Below are 16,017 nucleotides of genomic sequence, written 5' to 3' on the forward strand. Positions count from 1 at the left end.
ACTATATGGAATCGAGCTTGCAAGACTCCAAAAGCACGTTCAACATCTTTACGAACAGCTTCTTGATATGTAGCAAATAAGGATGCCTTTGGAGTTTGTGGAAGGGGAATAGATTGGATAAAAGTATCCTATTTTGGATAAATCCCATCGGTGAGATAGTAGGCCAATTTATACTGGTGCCCGTTGACAGTATAATTCACCTTAGGAGCACGACCTTGTAAAATATCGTCAAAAACTGGTGAGCGATCAAGAACATTGATATCGTTTAATGTACCTGGAGGTCCAAAAAACGCGTGCCATATCCAGAGATCTTGTGACGCTACAGCCTCTAAAACGATGGTTGGCTTTCCAGATCCACGTGTATATTGACCTTTCCATGCGGTTGGGCAATTCTTCCACTCCCAATGCATACAGTCGATGCTTCCTATCATCCCGGGAAATCCGCGCACCTCTCCAATATCGAGTAGTCGTTGAAGATCCGCTGGTGTGGGTCTCCTTAGGTACTCATCTCCAAAAAAATTTATGATTCCTTGAACAAAATTTTCCAAGCATGAAATCGCAGTGGTTTCAGCAAGGTGAATGTATTCATCTTGCGCGTCAGCTGCACTTCCATATGCCATCATATGAATTGCCGATGTACACTTCTGTATTGGAGAGAGACCAAACCTTCCAGTAGCATCTCGTCTTTGTTGAAAGAATGACATTTCACTTGAGAGTCGATCAACAATGCGCATGAACAAGGGCTTGTTCATTCTAAAACGACGACAAAATATTCGTGGAGAGTATGTTGCATTTTCACAAAAATAATCATTCCACAAGCGGTTGTGTCCTTCTTCACGATTTCTTTTAACATGTGCTTGCTTTTTCTTTGGCTTCGTTGCTTCTTGATGACCACCATTGTAACTTAAAATATTTTCCATCGCTTGATCGTAAATTTGATCGCATACATTATCAATGCATTCATCAATGGTATCATCTATATGATCATGGGAAGATGATGCCATTTTTAGGAGAGTGTTTGATTTGTAAAAGTGAAAGAAAATATTGAATGTGTTTGATTTGTAAAAGCAAAATGGTTGTGAAATTTGTTGTGCCAAACTATGCCAGTTTTATAGAAAACTTTGTGGTCTACAAACATTGCAAATCTGTGGTCCATAAACATTGCAATTGTCACGGGGAGAAGAAATAAGAGATTGAAGTATGTGGTATAAGGAGGGAAAAAACAAAACTTGTAAAAAAGTAGTGGTGTGGCTAAGTAAATAACAAAAGGAGAACTAGTACAACTCGTTCTCAGGGGATAGCATAGTTACATATAGCCAAAAAAACAAATAATTCACACTTATCTTGAAGGGTTTGTCACGGGAAACAAACATGCCATTACTCATACAACATAAACATGTCATTACTCATACAAAACATATTCAAAGACATACAAAAGAAACATTCAAATATTACATAAACATGGTGAAATTCAAACTCATAGAACATAAACTCTCAAACTGAATTCCTTGACAACATGTCATTAATAAGCTTGTCTTTTAAAGCAACTTCTGCTTCACTAAGTTGTTCCTTTTTTGTAAGAAGGTTTTCAAGCATGACATGCTTGCTATGCTTCTCTTTTAAAGCAAAATCCAACTCTTTCAAAGCATAGTCTTGTTGCTTTAGCTCAAGCATCCTCTGAACTTTGCTGACCTGAAACTCTAAGAAAGCCTTCCCTTCTCCCTCAACGGTCGACTCAACATTCCTTTTGGATTTTCCCTTCGACGCCTTAACACCAGGGGGTCGAGTCATACATTCATCGGCTCCATGGTCTTGTGGCATCGAGCTTGAGGACTGTGCAGAACCATCTTGGCATTTTCTTCTTTTTGGGGTTCCAGCGGGTTTAGTAGATGAAGAAGCACACCATTTCTGATCATACCTAAGCTCTCGCCAAGCATGCTCCAAGGTGAACTTCACCTTGTGGTCATTGAAGTAGATTTCATATGCCAGCTTCAGAACATCATCCTCATTTTGTCCACTCTATTTCTGCTTTGTGGCAGCCTCATAGCATCCAACAAACTTGCAAAATATATCATTTATCTTCCCCCACCTCTGCTTACAATGACTTGCTGCTCTATGTGGTCGACCTGCAGCCTTCAGACTTACTGCATATTACTTTGCAATCTGTGACCAAAAGGTTCCACGCTTTTGCTGATTTGAAATTACTGGATCCTTGCTTGTGTTAAGCCATGCACTGATGAGCAGAACATCATCTGCTGGGGTCCATGTAATTCTTGATCTACGCTCGGGTTGTGTCATTTCAACTTGACTTGAAGCACCAGCGTATTGGCTACTAAAAATAGGGACTTGTGATGCACCAACCTCAATACTTGGTGAAACATTGTCGTATGGATTGGAGTCCAGACTGTGGGTTTCTCCTTGACTATGTAGGAGATCCATGAAGCCAGGAGAGTTAGTATATGGATTCATGGAACCATATGAATCCATATCGTTTTTTTTTCTGTGCGTGTTAGAAGTAGAAGGGAAGATATTGCTAAAGGGTCGTGTTAGTAGCAATCAATGTGAGGGTTTGGTTAAAAACGATTTGGTTTGTGTTAGTATCAATCAATGAGAAAGTAAATTTCCACTTCAACTACAAAGCATTGAACACACCCCATAAACACAACCATTGAACAACCAACCAACACAACACAATCAATACAAGACTTACTGCTTACCTAATCTGACAAGACCGGTTTAGTTATTTGGTAGTTGGAAGCAGTGAATTAAACAAAATTAAGTAAAAAAGGAAACTAACCTGCTTGAATTCTCTAGTTGTTGCCATTTGTTGACCCGACCAAACTGATCACAAGTCTACCATGGTCTCCCTTACCAAACTGATCACAAGAAACAATATAAAAGAGAGGTTGAGAGAAACGGATCAGTGATCACATTTTTAATGAGTTGAGATATATGAAATATACACCCATAACAAGAACTCATAACAATTCTCGTTCCGTTGTTTGGTTAATTCTACACAAACGGATAAAAAGGGACTTAAACACAAGGATTCATGGAACAATCACAACTAAGTATGAGAGTTAATACTACTAGTATAGTACCTGTATTTGTCAGGGAATTTGCCTTTCTCCATGTAAGTCATGAAGTGATGAGCAAGTCTAGGAGGAACCGAATTAGACATAAGAAGCTCGATTCTGCTTGGAGAGCAAACTAAATCGGCTCCTCCATCACTATGGACGAATCTGCAGCTAGCTCCGCTTTTGCAGAAGCCTCTAGGTGAATCGATTAAGCTCCTGAAACACAAAGCATCCTTTGTTTTTAGTAAAACTCAGTAACAAGTGATCTGCAAAGCAACAAAAACAACTAATTAAAAAGCAAAGATACTTGCTTTCTCGACATTTATAGACTTATAAATGATTACAAGAGGATGATCATAACTAAAACTGAAACAAAAACAGATAAGTTATATCCTAGTTCACTTTTTAAAAGCCACCATTACAATCTATATCAACTACAAATGCAACATACTTCACAGCCTTACCAACACCTCTAAAACCATTTGATTGAATAATTTTGAAGACATAAACGATAGATTTTCAAGCATTCTAAACTTTCAAATCATTCTCGTTAATTCTAACAGTTATATTTTGCAACACTTTAAGAGAGTTTTAATAGAATTGTAAAGACATCAATTCCACTAATTTCTCTGTTTCGTTCTCTCACCACGTTAACAAAAAAAAAAAAAACAACAACAACGTTGTCATCTTTCTTTCATGCGAATAAAGAGAAACAGAGCAATAAAACAGAAAACAGAGGGAGGTAAGAGAATAAAACAGAGACTTTGAGCACATTCTACAAATAGATTACCCTAATTACAATCATGCCTGGTGGAGAAGACTCAACGCTTTCCCATATGTCGTTCCGATTGGTTAATCAAAATCTCTGATTTCCGATTGATTAGTCAAAACCTCCGATTAGCGATTGGTTAATCAAAACCTTCGATTGCCAGGTTCTGATTTTGTCAAAAAAAAAAGTCTCTTTGTTTTGGGTTGGGAGTATCGCGATCGAGAAAGAGAGAAGAGGAAGAGGAAGAGGAAGAGAAAGGGGAAAAAAAATTTGTTTTTATATTAAAAAACAAGTGAAAGATATGCTGACACGTATTTGTTAAGAGGTAACTCTTAAGCTTGTTAAATAAGAGACAACTCTTATCTTTTTTATTAGTTCTGATTTATTTTTAATCACAATCTGTAATAAAAACCTTTGCTAAATCCACCGTTGGAGAAGCTTTGAGATAGATAGAAAAATTGGATATATATAGTGTAATGATGTTAAATGACAAAAGGATAGTTACATAAAAAAAACATCAATATAACTCATTTAGTGTACAAAGGTACAAAAATAATGATATTCAACGATTAAGGCTTTGATTGGTGATGGTTTTTAAGGCTTTAAAAACATTTAAAAGTTGTTAAGCATTTTATTTGCCATGCTTTTATAACAATCTAAAATATTTTGCTTCCTATATTATGGTTTCTAATTACTTTCTTTTTTTAAGATTCATCTTGACAATGACACTTACCGTAAGAGCATGGCCATTGGTCATACTAATGTGAGTGTCAAGACAATAAAAAACAAAAAAAAAAAAAAAAAAGTTGGAGGGAGAAAGAGACCTCAGGTCTATGCTAAAATTTATGTAGATACTCTAAGACATCCTTTACATTATATGTCTTCATTTGATTGGTTGATTTTTTAAAAACAAATAAAATATAAATTAAATAATATTATAACATTAAAATATAATCTGAAAGTTTATTTTCAGAGTATTATCAATGGCAATGCTCTAATGTATATCTAATATGGTTACACGAACTGGTATTCTCTAGCAACTTAAATAACATCCTGAATTCTTGATTGATGTTTTTTAGTCGAGGGTGCAACCTTCAGATTTTTTGAACATGGAAACAATCAGAATACATTCAACTATGAAATTTGTGTAAAAAGGTCATCACCTTGTTGTGATTCTAGTGAAGAGTCCTATTTTGAGGTTACTTTTTCACTTTTATTTCCACAAGTTATATCACGATTTATCTCATCACTTCTATCTTTTTCTATTCTCTCAGTGTTATTTGGATTTTTTTTCATGGTTTTGATATTTCCTTCGTATTGTTTATGTCTTTGATTTTTAGAAACTATGTATATTCTTGTATCATAATCTCGTCACACAATTTTCATTATACTTTATATTATAGAATTTTTGGTTTTTCATCGTTTTTTACTTCTCTCTTTATGTTTGTTATTAATTTTTTATGTTATGGATTTTTTATTTTATTTTCTTAAAACTTATATATTGAACCAAAAAAATATTTGGTATAATTAAAGCATATTTTCAAGAATGGTAAAATTAATGACATCAACTATGACAAATTCTAAACTTATTAGGTGATTATTCTCTAGATTTAATCTTTATTTTTTTTCCTTGATTCTCTGTATGCATACATATAAGACATTGTTCTTTACTTGTAAAAATTTGAGGTTAAAAACTTAGATGATAAATACTCTTATAACATGGACGCCTGCAGGGTTTAAGCAACCGAGCTAGGCTATGCATATACATCGGAAGTTTTAAACCCATTTATAAAGATGTCTGATAGGTGGAAGCTTGTATCCAAAAGTGTTCTGATAGGTGGAAGCTTGTATGTATCTACTCGACTTTTGATGAGCTAAGAGTATCTCTATCAGTGATATATCAGTGATAGATATGAGAGTGTCTTCAATTAGATAATAAATTTGAAATTAATAGAAAATGACACATAAGTTTGAAAGGGTCGTAAATGATATCTTTAGAGTCTCATAAAAGACATTATCTTCTTCTCTTTCCTAATATGTCTTAAATAATATATTAAAAAGGTACTAAAGACATATGCGATGGAAGAGGTCTAAGAGACCCAAACACTCAACTTCCAAATGGTTGGCCACTTCCTCAACTTTCAATTTTAAACCGCTATAGGTACAACAATTCAAATATATATAATTTGATATATGTCCTTGATCAAATCTTTTGATGTAAAGTGTTCCATGTCTTAAATATATATTAGAAAAGTACTAAGACCATGTCCACTGAGCAACTCTCTAGAGTTTCTCAAATATAAACTAATGATTTAATTAATACTAAACTAATTAAAACAACCTACTTACAACTTAAACAAAATCATTTTTCCACTAGAGTACTCCAAAGAAGTTGCTCAATCATTTAAATATTAATTTTTGTTAAACAAAACTTTGTTGAAGTCAAATGGTGTTACATATGAATCTTTCTGATTCTGTAATCACTATTATTAATGTATCTAAGCATTGTGTGTAGACGCTTAGCAATCTGTCCCTTATGTGTCTGTCTAATGTTTTGAGAAGCAGAGGAGCTGAGATTGGAGTGTCACCGTGTCGCCTACTATTTCGTTCTCTCCAGATGGTATAGATTGTGGCCTGAAAAGCGTAACGCAGGAGGAAAAGTGTGACAGAGCTCAGCATCGCATCAGTGATGAGAGATAAGTTGTCACTCCAGGAGGTTGAAAACCGGGTGGTGAGGAGTTTGCGCGTAAGACCTGTCCATATTTCCGTGGAGAACGGGCAGGAGAAGAGAAGATGATCCCGTGTTTCAGTCGGGTCTAAACAGAGGACACAAGACGTGTTAACGTTGCCACCCCATGCTTGCATTCTATCGCCAGTGGTTAGTTTATTCAAGGCTGCGAACCAAACAACGAAAGAGTATTTTGGCGTTGCTTGTGCAAACCAAACCCCCTTTGTCCAATCTTTAATTCCTCGAGATTGTGGTATATGTTCTCACGTCTCCATGGTGGTGAATGTCGCAATGAATCTTCCACCTTTACCCTTCCACAGAATGTCGTAATGAATCTTCCACCTCTGCATCAACGTATCTCAGCCAGAATACCTTCGATGTTGTTCAAATGATCCACCCTGTGTCTTCTTTGTCGATGCGTTAAAGCGTCTGCCACTGTTGCGTGTAAAGGTATTCCCAGGTCGATACAGCCACGTTGACCTGTGACATCTAAGAGGCATCCCAATGTCGACCAGTTATCATACCAAAATGAGATGTTCCGACCACTTCGGACCTCATATTTGATAAAATCTGAGGCTATATGGCGATACTTTAGTATTTTTCTCCACATCCAAGATCCTGGTGTTGTAGTGTCTTTAATTGACCAGAGAACCCTTATACGACAATCACAAGGCAAGGCAAGGGCAAATACGCAGCTGCCATGACACGGTGGTTGTCCTCAAGATACTCTGCAGACTAACTCTTAAATTCATTCAAATGTTTCTTTGAACCATTAAAATCACAAGTTTAGATCATTGCTGATGTAAAAAGATATTTTTTTCGAATAAATTTTACATTTTATTCAAAAAAAAAAAAAAAAATGTATCTAAGCAATTGTTAGGTAGCAACCTGCAGCTTCATCTTGCCATAAAAGCATTCAAATCCAAGAAACCTGCAGTTTCAAGAAATGGGGAAAACTTAAAAGGAGTATAAAAATGAATGTTATTGCCAAGACTATTTTAGTTGCAACTAATTGAATACCACATGGAGGTACGAAACATCAACAGGAGTAAGAAATGACTGGATGCCAAAAATAATGAAAAGCATTCCACCGGAAAGAGCCACCTGCAACACATTAGACCCATTTGATCAGATCTTTGACAAAAAAAACCACAGAACTTTTCTTCCATAATTGAATAAAGAGATTGATATCAGTTCGACTAGAGGTTTTATTAGCTGACAATCTTCTTAAGGAAGCAACAGCAGATTCAGCATTGGTGAAATCATTTTTAAGCTGAAACATAAAAGACCTCAAGTTCAGTTCAAATGAAAACAAAAAGCAGAAAGAAGAGTGTGAAGAGAAGATTTAATCAAAAGTTTGATGAACCAATTCTTTTCACAAACAACATTCACTAGTGGAGCTTAGGTTAAGCATCAAATGTGATAGTTTCAACATCCTTTAAAGACTACAAACAGTACAAGAACACCATTATGAAGGTGAGAAAATCAAAGCTTCGATAATGTAAAGATTGAGGATTTCTAGGATATAAACAAAATGAATCATATGATGTTTAAGTACTCACCAAAAAGTTGCCACTATCGCAAAATTACAATCTACTTCTGAGAAACCAACAAAAGCAAAAAAGTTAGCAAAATCTCCAAGAAACATAACTATTGAGAGACCAACAAAAGCAAAAAAGGAAGCAGACCAAACAGTTTCAGTTACATCCTCTAAGAAGAAGATAAGAAGAAGAGAAAAACTCACAAGCAAATGCAAATTCTCAAAGAAACATAACTATACGGAAAAAAGCTTAATAATACTCCATTTATTTTTTATTTAGAAGTTTAATACCTCATATTATTTTCTTGGCCAAAAAATACTTAATTTTTGTATTATTGGTAGATTCATACCTCTGACTTAACATCTGTTAACAAGTATAACAGAATCATACGATGGAGTTAAAAGTTTTAATTAAAGTCTTACTAGATATATATTATATATTTAGTTACAATAAAAATTATGTTAGCGAGGTGTCGTGGTAATGGTTGGATTATACCTCACACCACATGCGGGTTCGATCTACATCAAAAGTAGATTTTTGTATTTTTTTTTTTTTGGTTTTACCTCTTTCTTGTATCGCGCCGGTGATGAGCAACAACATCTTCGTTGCAGTAGTACTCTGGTGCCGCGAGGACTGAGTCGCGGCCAAGATCTGTGGTGGCGAGTTTATCCATGTCGTTGGCGAGGATCAGGTTGAAGTCTAGGTATATGACGCGGCGGATCAGAGTCTAGGTATACGATGCGGCGAACGCAAGGAGTAAGGAGATCGGCGAAGTAGCTTCTAGTGTAGTTTAACAGACAGTCCAGTGCAAAGCGGATTAAAGATGTTGTTGCTCATACATTTTCTTTTGATTCATCATCACCGGTGAGACACGAGGGTTAAAAAAAAATCTGCTTTTGATGTGGATCGAACCCGCATGTGGTTTGAGGTAGAACCCGTTAATTAAATGAATCCGTCATACCCGTTAACGGATGTTAAGTGAGAGGTATGAATCTACTAATAATACAAAGATTATGTATTTTTGTCCAACTGTAATTAAATGAAGTATTTTTATTCCAATAAAATAATATGAGGTATTAAACTTCCAAATAAAAAATAAATGGGGTATTTTTAAGATTTTTTCCCCATAACTATATAAGCCTTATTCATCTTAACATCTAACTGACTTGAAATTTCTCTGCAATAAAAATGATAAATTCCAAATTTCTCAGCTAAAAAAGTCAAAATTCAAGGAGCATACACAAAAATCAAGAGAACCCCCGCAAAATTGATTGAAGAGGCAACAACATCGAATTAATTACATATAAATAGAATCAGAGAGAAAGATACCCAAGAGGCTGAGTAGCGAAAGCAAAAAGATGATCAGGATTGATAGAGAGCTTATTGTGAATGAAGAGGATAATTGCTTGCTTGACGCACTCCATCCTAATCAATGGCCTACCATTTTGTTCCCGTGGTATTCATCACCTATTCCACATCTACGTCTATACATATGAGTATGTCTTCGTTTTTTATATGCCCCTGTTTCACTACAAGAAAACAAGCCATTTGCGACTACTGTTTGTGACTGATTGTTTAGTCGCAAAAATGTGTGACGTTTTTGCAACTGTTTTAATACTTATTAACGACCATATAAAATACAGAAGGAAAAACGTCGCAAATTTACGACGAAACAACACAGTCACAAAGACATCTCACTTTTGCGACCACATACATACTCTTTGGTGACTGATATTATTTCGTTGCAAAACAAGATGCATTTTGTGACTACTTTGCAACTGTCATTTTAGTCCATCAGAATAGTCGCAAATAAGTCGCAAAATAGAGACTTATTTGCAACGACTTTTCGATTATCATTTAGTAGCAAAGTCCTTGCTGCATGTCGGCAAAAAACGTTGAGAATGTGGATGCTAGATGTACTCAACTTTTGGGACTCCTATGAAAACGATCGCAAAAGAGTCGCATCATGTCGGCAAAAAACGTGCAAAATTGTGTTAGGTGTACTGAAGTTTTGTGACTCTTTCTATAATAGTCGCAAAAGAGTCGCAAAATTTCTCTTATATATATGCCACCACTTCTTCCTTCATTTACATCGATTCCAAAGAGACAAAAAACGTGAGAAAGAAAAAAAAAACGAAAGGAAAAAAAACAAGAGAGAAAGAAAAAAAAATATTGTGGAATAATCCATCAAGAGCATGGATGTACAATCGGATCGATCCATCACTAATCATATCTCATTGGATTATTTGGCGGGTGTGGAAGAGTTCATTAATTTTGCCAGTAGCCATGCACAAAATAGCAGTGGTAGGTTTTACTGCCCTTGTGTAGTTTGTCACAATTCGAAGTCACTGAAAGCTGCCTCAGTTTCGAATCATGTGCTAAGTAGGGGGTTTATGCCTAACTATTATGTATGGTATGAACATGGTGAAGACTATGATGTTGTTGGGGAAGGAACTAGTAGTCATTATGCTAATAATACAGATTATGCTAGTGCTAGTGAACCAATAGGATTTGATAGGGAGAATGTATATGTTGGGATGGTGAATGATGCATTTCATGGTTCTATACCATATAACGGTATCATGAACATGAAAGTGGAAATGATCATGTTCATGAACAACCCACCCCAGAAGCAAAACGGTTTATGATATGTTAGCTGATGCAAACACTCTACTGTATGATGGATGTCGGGAAGGGCAGTCGTTGTTATCGTTGGCAGCTCGGTTCAAGAACAATAAGGTTGACTACAATTTGTCAGAAAATTGTATGGATTCATGGACAAGATTGTTTACGGAGTATTTACCAGAGGGTAATCAGGCAACCGGTTCATACTATGAGACGGAGACTTTGATGCGAAATCTAGGATTACCGTGTCATACATATGATGTATGTATAGATAACTGTATGCTCTTTTGGAAAGATGATGAGAAGTTGGAGCATTGCAAGTTCTGCGGAAAACCACGGTATAAGGATAGTGAAGGAAGAACAAGAATACCATTCAGTAAGATGTGGTATTTACTGATTGCGGAAAGGCTGAAGAGAATGTATTGCAGCTTATATGAGATGGCATGCTGAGCATAGCTCTGAGGAGGGATTAATGTGTCATCCTTCAGATGCGGCTGAGTGGAAGAATTTTCAGCAATTGCATCCCTCATTTGCAGTAGAACCGCATAATGTTTATCTTGCATTATGTACAGATGGTTTCAATCCTTTTGGGATGTCGAAACACCATTCGTTTTGGCCAGTGATATTGACTCCATACAACTTGCCTCCTGGGATGTGCATGAACACAGAGTATTTGTTTCTGACGATTTTGAATTCAGGACCGAATCATCCACGTTTTTCTCCAACCATTGATCGATGAATTAACAGATTTATGGTATAATGGAGTGGAGGCATATGATGTGTCCTTAGATCAAAATTTCAACCTTAAGGAAGTCCTTTTGTGGACTATCAACGATTTCCCAGCATATGGCATGTTGTCAGGATTGACAACACACAGAAGATTAGCTTGCCCAATTTGTATGGACGATGCAAATGCATTTCAATTGCCAGCCGGTAGGAAGACATGTTGATTTGATTGCCACAAGAGATTTCTTCCTGCTAATCATCCAATGCGAAAGGATAAAAAAAACTTTCTGAAAGGTAAACACGCATTGAACGACTATCCACCGCAATATTTGACGGGTGAACAGGTCTTACATGAGCGTATAAGAAATGTCGAGCCGCCAAAGACATCAGCCGAAAAATACGCCATCTAAATTTTTTTTGGCCGTTTAATTCCTCTAGTTATTAAATTTCCCAAAAAATACCTGGTTTAATTTTCGTTATCTTAAAAACCTTCATTTTTTAATAACGGTAGATCTATACTTACGACATAACGACTGTTAACTCTAATGACGGAAATGTCAACCAGGGCTAAACTATAACCCCACATGGTTAATTAGAGGGAACTAAAGATATTGTTGCCCTCTTCTTCTTCCCCCAAATCGATTTCGAGTTTTAGAACCAGTGTTCGAACCTTCAATGGTCACAGATCCTCGTCTCATTCGTCGAACCCTTCTGAATGGACACACTCGGCGAGACAGTCTGCAACTCATTCACATCAAAGTCGTCCTTCACAGTTTCCACCGCCGATAAGGAGTCCATCGCCGACTTCAGATCCACCGTCGAGGACAAATCCAGATTTGAGTACACCTCCACTGCAGAGGATACTTACACCGCCTCTGATTCCTCAACAACTGCCTCTTCCTGTTCCTCGTCCTCAACCTCAACCTCAATTGGAGCATGTTCCGGAGGAAGATAATGGCGAAGAAGAAGAGGACGAGGAGCAACAAAACCCAATCCAAATGTCGACCACTACCAAGATCTGTTGGATGGTTTGCTAGCTCTTCTAGGCCGAGAACATCTTCCACTCCTATCTGAGCATCCGATCCCTAGAGTCAAAACTCTTTGGTATAAAACTCTCTCCTTTTGTAAGTTTAGTTTAAAGTATACATGAATGTGATAAGTGTCTATAAGTGTAGGTCAATGCATGAATGTTTTCACTAGTTTGCGGTAATAGGTTCACTAATCGGTTGTTGTTTGATGTTCAATAGTTTGATCATGTTCAGTAATCGGTTTTTGTTGATATTTAATCGTTTCAATAGGTTATAGGTTCATATTTCCAAGTAGACTTACTCAGTTAATGTAACAGGTTTAACCGGCACAAAGGAAAGATGTCTCAAGTCATTGCTGGAATCTTTAGGAGGAAGTTTGATGGGCCTTACTACAGCTGGAAGGTTACTCCACAACACATTCAAGAGCGATATTTCAGGACATTTACGATAATTCAAATAATATTTTTGACACTCCTCTTATTTATGTACTCTATATATATGAATTTGTATTGTTGCTAACTAAAATGTTTTGTGGGATTGTAGCGGAAGTATAATTGGGATGTTGGGATTACTGAGCTCGTTAAAGAAGGTTTCTTAACAATAGCCAAGAAAAGGATGAAAGGAATTGTCAGTCAAGCTAAGAGGGGTGGTAAAATATGGCCGATTATGTGAATATTGGAACACCCCTGATGCCATTGAGAGGAGTGAGAATGCTTCCCACTGTAGAAACTCTACTCGTGGAGGTCTTGGAGTGCACAAACACTTAGCTAGTCAGAAATCATATGTACAAATTCATCAAGAAACAGTACGACTTCTCTTTCCATCCACTTTATCTCAAAGTTTTTCTAATTTGTCCATGATGTAATGTGTTTCACTCTCATTGTAGGAGGAAGAGTTGGGGCGTCATGTATCACTGGTTGAAGTGTTTCTTAAAACTCACACTCGGCTAGATGGTACATTTGTGGATCAAAAAGCCAAACAAGTTGTTGATGCTTATGAGAAGACCATAGAATAGAGACAATCTGAAACGGACGATGATGGTCCACACTGGTTGAAGTGTTTCCTTCAAGTATTTAGTTTATGTCTTTTGTGTGTGATTTTTCTTTGTCAATTTGGGTTTCTTAATGGGAATGATGATTGATGTTGATTCTGCGCTTAACAGTCTCTTGGTTTTCTTTAAAATTGTTTAATGAGCTATGCTTAGGAACCTAGAATATTTGATGTTGATTCTGCATTTCGTTTTCTGGTTTGTGCTGACTAGTAAATGTTTATTTTTTGGTTTAGTGTACTCAAACAGATACAAAAGGCAACCCATTTGGCCTTGGATCATTTGTTGAGACACTAAAGAAAGGAAAAAGGAAAGAGAGTTATGCAGCCTCTTCTACATCAACTCTTGCGGAGCTTCAAGATCAACTTCGGCGCAAGATTTCTGAAGTAGATTTTGAGAATGCACGACGTGATCAGGAACTTCGAGAGTCTCAAGCTGAGATCAAAAAGCTTCTCATCTTCATGAAAGAAAAAAATCCTGAATTCGCAACTTTTATGGGTTCTCTTCTTTCAGCCACCTAACCAGCTACCGCACCTGCAACCACCGCACAACCCACCACCGATGGAGGCACCACAACAGCCTCCAGTCCAGCTGCACAATCCAACGATGGAGGCACTAGACCAGCTGCCAATTCCCCTACCTCTAATACTTCTTCCAACTGAACTTTTAATTTCCTTTTCTTTAATTATGAACTTGCTTTTGAATACTGCTTCTTGGATGTTTAGGATGATAAGTTTGCTTGTGTGGTACTTTAAATCATCTTTCCTTTTGATTATTAGCATTTGAAATTCCCAAATTAATCAGATTTAGGATTGCTAAAACGTTACTGATTTGCGACTAAAACAATTTAAAAAATGTGAATATTTTGTGACTAAACCAATTCAAAAAATGTAACAACTTCGCGACTAATCCAAATTACAAAAGCTTCAATCTTAGTGGCACAATAGTAACTAAAAACGAACTCCTTAGCAACTACAAAACCAGAGTCTTAACTTAGTCGCAATAATAAATGACTAATTTGCGACTCAACTGCTACTACACTAAAACAGACTTCTCAACCATTTTGGGACTAATACGTCGTCCTTAATCCGTCGCTAAACCCAAACTCTACAGTTAATCCCAAAACAGTCGTAAAGATATGTGACAACCCGTTCGTGGACCCCATTGTCTCCTTAGGCTGGCCCTGCAGAGCATCGATCCTAACCCATCACTGTGGATATCCCAATCCACTAGTAGGTTATTGGTGCATCAGGCGTTCCTTGAACCCTGGTCCCTCACCCTTTAACAACCTTCCCACAGACAAGTTGTCACCAATTGATCTGATCTAAAGTTTAGGGGGTCCAAATAGAGAAGAGTGGAGCTTTAGAAAGTTTAGGCAGATGTTATATGGTTGTGACTTAAAGGATTTAAAGTCACGTGGAGATAGATTTTCATGGGTAGGGGAAAGAAGAAATCACACCATCAAAGCTTTCTTGGATAGGGTGATAGTAAACTCTGAATGGAATGGGCTTTTCTCAAATGCAGAGGTCGAATTTCTGGAATTTAATGGCTCAGATCATAAACCTCTATACACACGTCTATACCCTCCCCAATTAAATACTACAAAGCCTTTCCATTTTGACAAACGATTGATAGAGATAGACCAGTTTGATAAAGTTGTCGAAGCAGGTTGGAATGCTTGTAAAAAAAGGAATATTATACCATCTGTGATCAAATTAACTCATGTCGTCAAGCGATGGCTAGGAAAAAACACTCTGTCAATATCAACTCTGCAAAACAAATAGACTATCTTTCAAAAGCTATTGATCAAGCGATGAGTAGTCTTAACAGAATCCATAGACAATCAATCCCCCGGCTTCAACATCAACTCTATAAGGCCTACCGTGATGAAGAATATTATTGGAAAAATAAAAGTCGAAATAGATGGATGCACCTAGGAGATCGGAACACAGCGTTTTTCATTCTAGCACAAAAACAAGATATGCAAAAAATCATCTAATCAGTATGAAGGATGATTCCAATGTTGTTCACTCAGGTGAAGTCGAAATTGGAGGCCTGGCTCAAGACTATTTCATGAAGGCTTATACTTCAAGCAGAGTTCCTGTCTCTCCGATTGATATTGGGGATTTCCCTACCAAAGTGACGCAAACAATGAATGATGAACTCACTCGTGAGTTCTCAAGTGAGGAAATTAAGGAGGCTTTATCCTTCATTGGCGATGACAGAGCACCTGGTCCTGATGGACTTACGGCGCGATTCTATAAACAATATTGGGAAGAGTAATGAACTTAAAAAAAAAAATTCAATACATGATGTGTATTAGTATAGTTTTACATGTTTAATTTTAAAGATTTTAATGCATGTAGTAATATGAGAAACCTGAAAGAAAAATAGAAAAACTGAGTTTGTAAGAATGAATTTTTGGTTAATTGATAAAAACTGACAAAAGGATTACTTATAAAATTACGACATATA

General features: G+C 36.7%; 1 pseudogene; it reads right to left on the reverse strand.

Annotated features, from left to right (window-relative positions):
• Positions 1-1,370: 1,370 nt before the first annotated feature.
• On the reverse strand, positions 1,371-2,550 carry LOC147925305 (glutathione S-transferase T3-like; annotated as a pseudogene).
• Between the last annotated feature and the right edge of the window lie 13,467 nt (positions 2,551-16,017).

The sequence above is a fragment of the Camelina sativa genome, chromosome 16 (assembly GCF_030686135.1).
Source record: "Camelina sativa cultivar CO46 ecotype springtype chromosome 16, ASM3068613v1".
Lineage (NCBI taxonomy): Eukaryota > Viridiplantae > Streptophyta > Magnoliopsida > Brassicales > Brassicaceae > Camelina > Camelina sativa.